The sequence below is a fragment of the Octopus bimaculoides genome, chromosome 7 (genome assembly GCF_001194135.2).
Source record: "Octopus bimaculoides isolate UCB-OBI-ISO-001 chromosome 7, ASM119413v2, whole genome shotgun sequence".
In the NCBI taxonomy this organism is placed as follows: Eukaryota; Metazoa; Mollusca; class Cephalopoda; order Octopoda; family Octopodidae; genus Octopus; species Octopus bimaculoides.
The window spans coordinates 16,269,048-16,278,702 of record NC_068987.1 but is presented as its reverse complement, the minus strand read 5'-3'; the positions used below and the strand labels follow the sequence as shown (position 1 = coordinate 16,278,702).

The 9,655-nt window shown below is 36.8% G+C and overlaps 1 protein-coding gene across 3 annotated transcripts in view; it reads right to left on the bottom strand.

Moving 5' to 3' along the window:
* Positions 1-9,655, bottom strand: part of LOC106873381 (serine-rich adhesin for platelets) — a 165,298-nt gene that overhangs the window by 23,432 nt on the left and 132,211 nt on the right. The window lies entirely within an intron of this gene.

Here is a 9,655-nt window from a genome sequence, read left to right as displayed (position 1 = left end):
TATATATATATGTGTGTGCACGTGTGTGTGTGTATATATATATATATATATATATATATATATATACACACATGATAGATCGCTAGCCACTAAACCTTTTTTATTTTCTCTCCCTGTTTATTTCTGTCAAAGAGCATAGGCTCGAAACGTAAAAGACTTTCTCACTTCCCAGGCATTAATCTAACACATCTGTTTGTTGTTTATATACCCGTCTTCATCTTTTGCTTTTGATTTTGTAAATTCTCACTGTGTATTTATGTGTATACAAACACATAAATATATGTATGTATGTATATGTGTGTGTTACTATCTCCTTGTCTTGACATCACATGGTTGTTGCAAGCGAGTGCCACCGACATGCAAGCGCTGTCCATTTTCAATCTTCCATGTAATCATGTCCAGTCATGGGGAAATATTACTAGGAAACAGGTGAGGGTTGATAACAGGAAGGGCATTTGGCCATAGATAAATCCACCTCAACAAATTCCATCCGACCCATACAGACATGGAAAAGTGGATGTGAAAATAATGATGACAACTAGTTACAGAATAATTATCTTCGTTGTTGAATAGCCTAAATGCTTGTATCAACTTTTATCATGTAAATGCAGAGAGCCAAGAAAAAGTAAATATGCAGATGTCATCGAAACCCACAGAAGTAGGGTGATTACAGGTGTACTAAACAGGGCTTGATTCCAGGTTCATGGTGAAAATCAGGCTCCCATGATCCTTCCCAGGGCCTTCGACAATGGTGGAAAAGTAGAAGGAAGATATCTTCAAACCTGACACAAATGCTTGCAACAGAGTGGACTTATACTGAAGGTACCCAAGGTTCAGATGGCCGTGTTAAATCTGGGCAATGGGATTAAGTCAAGGACCTTAGTAGGCCTTGGCAGGATTTGAACTCAAAATGCAAAGAACCAGGAAAAATAATGCAAGGTGTCCATCTGACATTCTGTTGATTCTAACAATTAACCATCTTTTTTTTTAAACAGTAGAGTTTGAGGGTGATTTGGCTACCATTTTTAACAAGTTGAGCTGTCATGAAGATGTCTCTCATTAGCCTGCTACCAAGCTGTCGGAATAGGTACGAAACATATCTGAGACAGATTCCTACAATACATTCTTCTCTACCCAGGAAGATTTAAAACCTACATTAAGATCTGATAAATATATCAACCATAGAAGAATGAGTAGTAAAGCCGACCTCGGTGGGATTAGAACTTTAAACAATGGGAGCTGGAATAATAACACAAACCATTTTGTCCAATGCTCCAGTGTGAACTCTAGCTTATAATCAGCTTTCACCACATCATTCAATACAACTAGCATGAATTGAGGCATGTGGAAATTGATGTACTGCCCAAATTACACAATAAAACACCTGCAGTAGATCTGAACTCAAAACCTGTTGGTTAACAGTCTCAAACAATACCCACAATATCAATCAGATCCGCAATTTTAACAACATCCAGATGTCAGAAACCCTTAACACAGGTTTCATATTTTAAGTCTTCCTGGGCAGAGAAGAATCTACTGCAGGTAACTGTACCAGAAATACTTTGTACTTATTCACACAGCCAGGTAGCAAGCTAATGAGGGAGTGTCTACGCGACTGCTGAATCTGGTAGAAATAGCAGCCAAATCACTTTAACCCTTTAGCATTCAGATTACTCTGTTAAATATAATACTTATTTATTCACATTGTTTTGAATTAATTATGCATTATCTTGTAGCTATGAAATTTCAATGATGTGACTGTTTATTTTTAGAATGACATTATAGGGTAGGTGTGAGAGACCAAATCTAGCCAGTTTGAATATAAAACAGGTAAAATATTTGGGCTGGATATGGCCAGTTTAAATGCTAAAGGGTTAAAAAGGACACACAGGACAGTGTAGAGATTGTCACAACTAGAAAACTTTTGTTTAAAAATCTGCTCGATCACTGTTAACCTAGCGCTACACAACTAACAGCAACGTCCTCCAAATAATTTTAAAATAACCTGAAATAATACCAACACTGCCACGAGTGTGTATATAAAATTTATATACCCTAATCTGAGAAAACAAACCTCAACCACTGCCGTACATAATAAATAACCTAGTTTGAGATAATTTCACAACCACAGGAGGTGTACATAATAAATTATCTCGTATATAGAATAACAACTTCTTTATCGATGATGTATATAATGAAACCACCTGGTCTATAGAATTATAAATTTCTCAGCCACTGTTGTATATATAAAGAAAAGCCTACCTAGATCAGTATAGAATAACAACTTCTTTATCAATGATGTATATCACAAACCATGTAGTCTATAGAATTAGAAACTTCTTTATTACTGCTCAATGTTCTTTTATTCTTGTACTTGTTTCAGTCATTAGACTGCGGCCATGCTGGGGCAATGTCTTGGATCTTTCGTCAACTGAATCAACCCCCAGTACTTATGTTTTTTTATAAGTATTTATTCTATCAGTCTCTTTAGCCAAACCACAAATTTATAAGAATGCGAACACACCAGGTACCAGTTGTCAAGCACTGGTGGGAGGATAGACACAGATATATATATATATATATATATATATAAATATATATATATATATACGATGGGCCGTTTTCAGTTTCCGTCTACCAAATCCACTCACAAGGCTTTGATCGGCCCAAGGCTATCGTAGAAGACACTTGCCCAAGATACCATGCAATGGAACTGAACCTGGAGCCATGTGGTTGAAAAGCAAGCTTCTTACCATACAGCCACATCTTATATATATATATATAATGCCCAGTCTGGGAATCAAACCCACAATCTCGCAATCGTGAGTGCAATACCTTAACCGCTAAGCCATGTCTTCAGAATAACTACTACTCTACCATTGATTTTTATCTTTTAATTGTTCCTGTCATTGGACTATGGCCATTAAAGTATTTAGGTGAATAAATCAATGCTTATGAGAAGAGCTGGCATAGGAAGTTTGCAGAAAATGGTGACCAAGCAGTAGATATGGTTTATTGACTGACCATGTGCTTCAATTACCACAGGAGAGAGATGCTACCATCATGATGAGTGGACACCAGAAGTAAGATGAAAATCAAATGGAAGACCAATAAAGACGATGGGAGTTGGTCTGAGTGGAGCTAAGAGGAAGCAAATAAACAGGATATTTGGAGAAGGCTCATTGCCCATTGTGCTGACAGCACTGAAGGATATAAGAGCTAAGAGAACCTCATCTGCAATGATCACATGAATGTATAATAAACACCTCACCTATACAGAATGACAATTTCACCATCATTCAATGTACCTGTGGAATGACATGTTCTATGGAATAGCTTCTTTACTAATGGTTGTTATATTACACTGCCCAATACAGAATGATTACAGGTGTATATAATAAACTACCTGATCTATAGAATTATATACTTATCTATTACAGGTGTATATTATAATTTGTAACTTTGTGAATTTCATTAAATCAAATCTGCCAACATATTCAAACAGCTCCTTCACACAATAAACACTGAATTATTTTGTGAATAGGTGAATAAGATATTCAATGACCTGAAGACAAAGTTTACCGAGAGTTCATAGAAATTTCAGTTGAAAAATGGGGTTAATCAATACATTTGTGGAGAGAGGTGGTGACAAAACAGAGAATTTATCCAAAATAAAATCTAATTTCAAAATAGTGTCACAGAGGAGGCAAGAGATGAAAATTAAGATGGACCCCTTAAATTAAGGGGTCCAGAAACCCAAACAAAAATCAGCCCAAATAATGAGAGCCTTAAATGAGGTTTCCACAAATAGGTGCAGTCATTGCAGTATGGCAGCTGGTGTGGATCAATGGTCCTGATTGCCATGCCAACAAAGAATAAAATCTTGGTAGAGATTCCTATACTTGAAAGGTTTAAGAATAAAAAGCCAGACTAATATAGAATGATGGCATCTCTACTTATGTTTGTTGTTATTGTTTAGTCCTAAGGCAACTCTGAGCAAGGAAATTTAAGATTAAATGCATTCAAACTGTTTCAAAATGCATTCAAAATAAAAGCCATACTAATATGGAATGACAGTACCTCTACTTATGCTAGTTGTTATTTGTGGAGGCACAATGGCCCAGTGGTTAGGGCAGTGGACTAGTGGTCATAGGATCGCGGTTTCGATTCCCAGACAGAGTGTTGTGATTGTTTATTGAACAAAAACGCCTAAAGCTCCATGAGGCTCTGGCAGGGGTTGGTGGTGAACCCTGCTGTACTCTTTCACCACAACTTTCTCTCGCTCTTACTTCCTGCTTCTGTTCTGCCTGTAATTCAAAGGGCCAGCCTTGTCACGATGAATATCCCCGAGAACTACGTTCAGGGTACACGTGTCTGTGGAGTGCTCAGCCACTTGCATGTTAATTTCATGAGCAGGCTGTTCCGTTGATCGGATCAACAGGAACCCTCATCGTCGTAACCGATGGAGTGCCACAAATTGTTTAGCCCTAAGGCAACTCTGAGCGAGGAAATTTAAGATTAAATGCATTCAAACTGTTACCATTGTCTTTTTATGAGTAGCTACAGCTCCTTTGTTTAACGTAAACCTCCCTCTTTTTTAAGCTAGTAAATGTTATATGAGGGCAATTATGCTGCACTTTTTAGCAGATCAAGCAACAATATTGAGGCTCCCTCATTATTCTATTGTCATTTGTTTGTTTGTTTTATGTGGTGTGCAATATAATTGCACATGGCCTCACTGTAACACAGTAATTAACAGCAACAGGAAGTGCATCCGCTTATCTGAAATCTTTGCACACCCATCCATTTCGTCCACCCAAATCTCATGCATCTGTGTGCACATAGAGAGATGTAGTACAGAAGATCCAGCCAAGATACACAGTAAGGTGATGCTTCAATCAGACCCTAAAACAGTCATGATGAAAACCATCATGCAGCACAGAGTAATAACCTGCATTGCAAAATATCACAGTCTAGTGAACTTTAGAAATTTTGTTAAGCTTGTATGCCAGATTTTGGGTGGTGGGGTGACACAAAAATCTTGACATTTCAGGCTAAGTTTTTTGTCACAGTTTCCACCATTAACTTGGCTCAGATTCAAGGTCTTTTACATTCTAACCTAAACTTGAATATGATTTTTCTTTCAGTATATGCAATTCTAGCAGACTTCTGCAATATCAGTGAATATTTTATTCACTAATTCCTTCTCGAGTCATATAGAATCATAGGGCTGGTTTTCTAATTTTTGTGACACATATATTTTCTCCTGGGTGGGTCGCCAGTCTGTCACAGGAATACTCATTTTTGCCAGCTGAGCAGACTGCAGCAACACAAAATGAAGTGTTTTTCTCAAGAACACATTGCCTGGTCCTGCAATCAAAACCAATCTTATGATCATGAGCCGAACACTTTAACCATTAAGCCATGCACCTCCACTAATGCTTTATTCTATTTCCTCTGCATATACATCAATGCATGAATTGTACGAATTTCCTTTAAGCAGGTGACTATCAGGTGCACAGCACTGAATAGTTTCTAGAAAGGTGAAATAGGTCAGTCTTTCTCATAAATCACTAGAGCAAGGATGTTTTCTTGTTCTGATATACATACTGTTTTTAACACAACAAATCTACAAAGAAACTTTTATCTCCAATAATTCCACTGTTTCATGCCTTTTAATGATGTGCGTACATTTAGTATGATATGCAGATGGTGATTTTAGTTTAAAGCTATTTTAATTGTGTACACCAAGTTTTTTTCTACAGCTTGGCAAACTTCCACAATACCAGTGAATGTTTTTATTCACCATTTTCTATATTTTGAAGCACAAATTTCATTTAACCTTTAAGCATTCAGATTGCTTTATCAAATGCAATGCTTAGTTATTCACATTGCTTTGAATAAACTATGTACTATTTTGTAGCTTTGAGATTTCGATGGTGTGACTGTTTATTTTTTTAAATGACATTGTAGGGTAGATGTGAGAGGCCAGATATGGCCAGTTTAAATGCTAAAGGATTTAGCAGGTGACAATTGAGTGCATGGCATAGACAAGCCTCAACAAAGGTGAAACAATCTACCATTCTTATGAATTACTGCAGTGACAATGCGCTTTTCACTCAAGTATGACATATTTCAACATAACAAATTTATGGAAAGATTTGATTTCAAAAAACTTTCCCATCATTATGCCTTCTAACAGCATGTATATATTTAGTATCTCCTCTTTTACCTGTTTTAGTCATTAGACTACAGCCATGCTGGGGCACATGCAGGTGGTAATTATGTTTTTGTCATAAAAATGTTTCTCCGATAATGACTATAATGACAGTAACACTGAATAACTTTATTAGAGCAGAGGATTAATTGCTCTAGTGCTGGTGGGACAATAAAGTATATCCAGTATATTCTATAAAGCGTTGGATGACAGGTAGGATATCCAGCTGTAGTACTGGATTTTCCAGTGAATAAGTCGCTATTTTTTACCTGGGAAATTAAGTGTACGGCTTATAGAAAGATGCGCCTAATGTGTCATCTTTCAAGGTAGTAAGTAGGATTGTGATTTGTGAGAATTCAGCTACCATTTCTAGCAAATCACACAAATGTTAATGGTGGCAGTGACAGTAATGATGGGAGTGGTTATGATGGGTGGTGGTGGTGGTGGTGGTGGTAGTGGCAGCAGTGGTGCCACTACATTACAATCATGATAGCATTGGTTATGATGATGATTACGATGATCAGTGGTGGTGGCGGTGATGACGGTTACAACTATAGTGGTATTGTATTTTTTATGTTGTTGGTGGTGGTCATGGTGATGACATTGGTGATGGTCATGGTAATGTAAAAGATAACGGCAGTAATAATGGGTGATGGTAGTAGTGGCAGTACAGTAAAATTGATTACCATTATTATGTTGATGGTTATGATATTATGCTGATAGTATGTTAATATTTGGGAAAGGTGCTTTTGTTTAACTTTTGTTGTATTTTTGTTTTGTCTGGGTTTTTTTTTTTTTGTTTTTTTGTTTTTTTTCTTGACCAATTAATCCATTTGTGCTTAGATTGATTCAGTGGCCATTGATTGGCTGTTGAAGAAAATCAATTGTAAGAATACATAGCAGCTGTGAAGAATAAATCAGGAGCAAATAATAATAATAATAATAATAATAGTTTCTAAAATAAAATAAAATAATAATGTTTACATTATCACAATAACAATTGTTTCTCAAAATACTGATAATAAATACAATAATAAAAACAAGAACAATGATGATAATAATAATTATGATAATAAGCCCCACAAGCAAAGAGAAATCACAAAATATCAGCAATGTGTTAAAACTTTTAAAAAAAGAAAAGTAGCAAGAAAAAAAAAATTAAATAAAACTCCACTGACCATTGGTGTTAGTGCAAAACGTGAAGGAAATATCAGAGAAATATGTAATTTAATTAAAGTGATGGCAAGAGAATGAGCTGAAGTGTGGAGGGTAGAGGCTATGAGGGGGTAGGTACTTGAATATTGAAGAATGGGAAAGGCTGGGGTGGGGACAGTGAGGTGCATGTGTAGGGGAATGCAGACCTGGAGTAGAAGGGCATAAAGGATGGGAATTGAAATTCTGAATGAAGTGGAATGGAATGGTCTGGAATGGGGCTGAAGTAAAGATGTGCACACAGATTGTGCACAAACACACACAAATAAATAAATAATTAAATAAATAAGTACAAACATACATACACAGATGGATCCCAGACAGGCATATATACACACATATATATACACACACACACACACACACACACACACACATGCATAAATACACACATACACACACATACATACAGACTTGTATGAACACATGCAGATATGTATGAATACATACATACATACCGAGACTTGTAAAACAGACATGCAGATATGCATGAATACACGCACTCACACAAATTGTGAATACCATAACAGCATATATGGAAACACATAAACAACGTATATACATATATACATGCATACATACACCTAGACTCATTAACACACATGCAGATATGTACAAATACACACACACATTCTTCTATGAGTCAAACACCATCATATATACATCCACAACACAGACATATACATCAGTAATGCACAAATATACACCTACAATATAAACACACATGCATTTATAACACATTAAATATATATGCACACACACACACACACACACATCTTTAATACAGACACATAAATATACATACACACACACATCGATAACACACATGCATACATATACAATGACATCCATAACACACACAAATGCATGATCTCTCTCTCTCTCTCTCTCTCTCTCACACACACACACACACACACACACACACCCCTATATTCATCTCGCACAAACGAAAACTAAGACAAGAACTGCATTGGAAGAAGAGGGAGTGTGTAAGAGAGATAGAAAGGAGACAAAGAGGGAGAGTGAAGAAAAGAAAGAGACAAAGAAACAGAGGGGGGGAAAGGGGAGGAGTAAAGGAAAACAGAGAATGAAAGAGAGAGCAAGAAGAGTGAAAGAGAAACAAAAGACAATACTGAAAATGTGTTTGTGAGAGAGAGGAAGAAAGACAGACTAACAGATAAGAAAGAACCAGAGGGAGAAAAGGATATAGACAAGAGTGGGGGCTGGGAAGGATAGCGAAAGTGACAAAGAGAAAGAAGGAAAGAAAGAAAGAGAAAACAATAACATCATAGTTTGATGTATTGTAACTTTGGCAAAGCATTGTCCCTTCCCCTTCGGTCTTGCTGACTACATCTCATGCAGGTCACTGAAAACAAGCCAACAAAGGAATCTTCTACACAACCAGTCAGCCTGTTAGATATGTCAGCCAAATCACATCTCACATCACACCTTAGGATCTAAAAAACAAAAAACAAATGAGGTAAGGGGTATATATTGGTTAATGTGCCACCACAAGGTTCGATCTTTGTTGCAGTGAGGTAGCTTATGTGCATCGATGAACCCAGAGAGCTGCACCAATGTAGTGCAAGATCTTGGCAGGGCCTCCCACATCAAGACAGGTCAATGGATAGAGGCCAGACAAATTTGAACCAGCTCATTCCAAAGGTAAAAATGTGTTTTCATAGGGCCAACAGCCCTACCTACTAAAAAGCAAAGTCACAGAAGCATCGATGACAATCCAAAACCCACAAGATCCAGGAAACAAGCACAGACATTCAGGACAAACTGATGAAATATGCCTTAGACAGATAAAGGGTTAATCAGCCATTACATTTTATCATTCTTTCTCAACACACCACATTTTGCTCTGCATCACATTTTCTTAACATTTTTTCCACACACCACATCATTTTATCACCTTTTTCCACAAACTATAGGGGGCAGAGTTTATATTTTTCCACACACTATATTATCTTATCATATTTTCTACACACCACATTTCATCACCTTTTCCCATACACCATTCCTTTTGTTACCCTTTTTCCACACACCACATCATTTTATCACATTCTCCCATGCTCCACAGTATCTTATATTTTACCACACAATATATTTTCTTATCACATTTTCCACACACCACATCATTTCGTCACCTTTTCCCATACACCATTCCTTTTGTTACCCTTTTTCCACACACCACATCATTTTATCACATTCTCCCATGCT